Here is a 1,033-nt window from a genome sequence, read left to right as displayed (position 1 = left end):
GATTCGTGCGCAAGAGCGTATTTCATAGTTGATTCAACAATACCAAATCAACGACAACATTTTAAAAATAAACAAAAATGAAAACTTAACAAGTCAACAGAATTGTAGAATGGAGAAGAAAACCTCATTTATATTCATATCATAAAAAGATTTAACGCTCAGATCAAATTATAAAAGGGTCGAAAGAGAAAAACAATTTCCTCTAACAGACAGCTTGTGAATACACAATGCAAGTTAAATCAAGGCACATAAAAAATTGTACTAGATTTGGCAGGGTGCGCCAGGTCCTTGCAATAGTGCAACGTATGGGCGACGCTTGAGAGCCAAGATAGCAAGCTACCCTAGTGGACTCTCCCACTTAAAAAATAGAATTAATATCATGTGAGTCGATGACTCACATATCAGATATTAAACTGATAAGAACAGATACTACACTTGATCTTAGCCAAAAGGCCGAGAAAGGTATGCTTTGAAGCGTTCACGGCCTGCATATTTTGTACCAGTTCTCTCCTTTGAATCGTTCACGGCCGAGAAAGGTACAATGTTCAATTAGAGCCTAGAAGAAGCCAAAGAAGTAGAAAAGAAAAGACTCTTGATCCAAATTTTATATCTTCGGAATCTATAATTTTTCTAGTGGAGGGAGATAGAACTAAAGTCGGTAATCAAATACCTATTTTGTTTAGTATAGAAGAAGATCCTAGAACAAGCAAAGAAGCCATATCTTCAAGAGATGTTGATTTTTGGAAAGAGGTGATCAATGATGAAATGGATTCAATAGTGTCCAACAACACTTGGATTTTAGTTGATTTGCCTGCTGGATCTAAACCTATAGGTTGTAAATGGATATTCAAGAGAAAATATAATACAGACGGTTCTATAAAAACCTTCAAAGCAAGACTACCAATTGCAACAATAAAGTACTTTTGTCATTGGCATCTATATATGATCTATATGTACATCAAATGGATGTTAGAACTGCTTTCTTAAATGAAAATTTAAGTGAAGAAATTTATATGAAATAACCTGAGGGATT

At 34.6% G+C, this 1,033-nt stretch overlaps 1 non-coding gene across 1 annotated transcript; it reads right to left on the bottom strand.

The window, feature by feature from the left end:
* Nucleotides 1–270: 270 nt before the first annotated feature.
* LOC138902159 (U2 spliceosomal RNA) lies at nt 271–466 on the bottom strand. Its single transcript, XR_011412486.1, has one exon. It is a non-coding gene; the product is annotated as a U2 spliceosomal RNA (small nuclear RNA).
* Between the last annotated feature and the right edge of the window lie 567 nt (nt 467–1,033).

Source organism: Nicotiana tomentosiformis, chromosome 11, assembly GCF_000390325.3.
Source record: "Nicotiana tomentosiformis chromosome 11, ASM39032v3, whole genome shotgun sequence".
In the NCBI taxonomy this organism is placed as follows: domain Eukaryota; kingdom Viridiplantae; phylum Streptophyta; class Magnoliopsida; order Solanales; family Solanaceae; genus Nicotiana; species Nicotiana tomentosiformis.
Note: the sequence above shows the minus strand (reverse complement) of the source record. Positions and strands in the feature narration are given on the sequence as shown.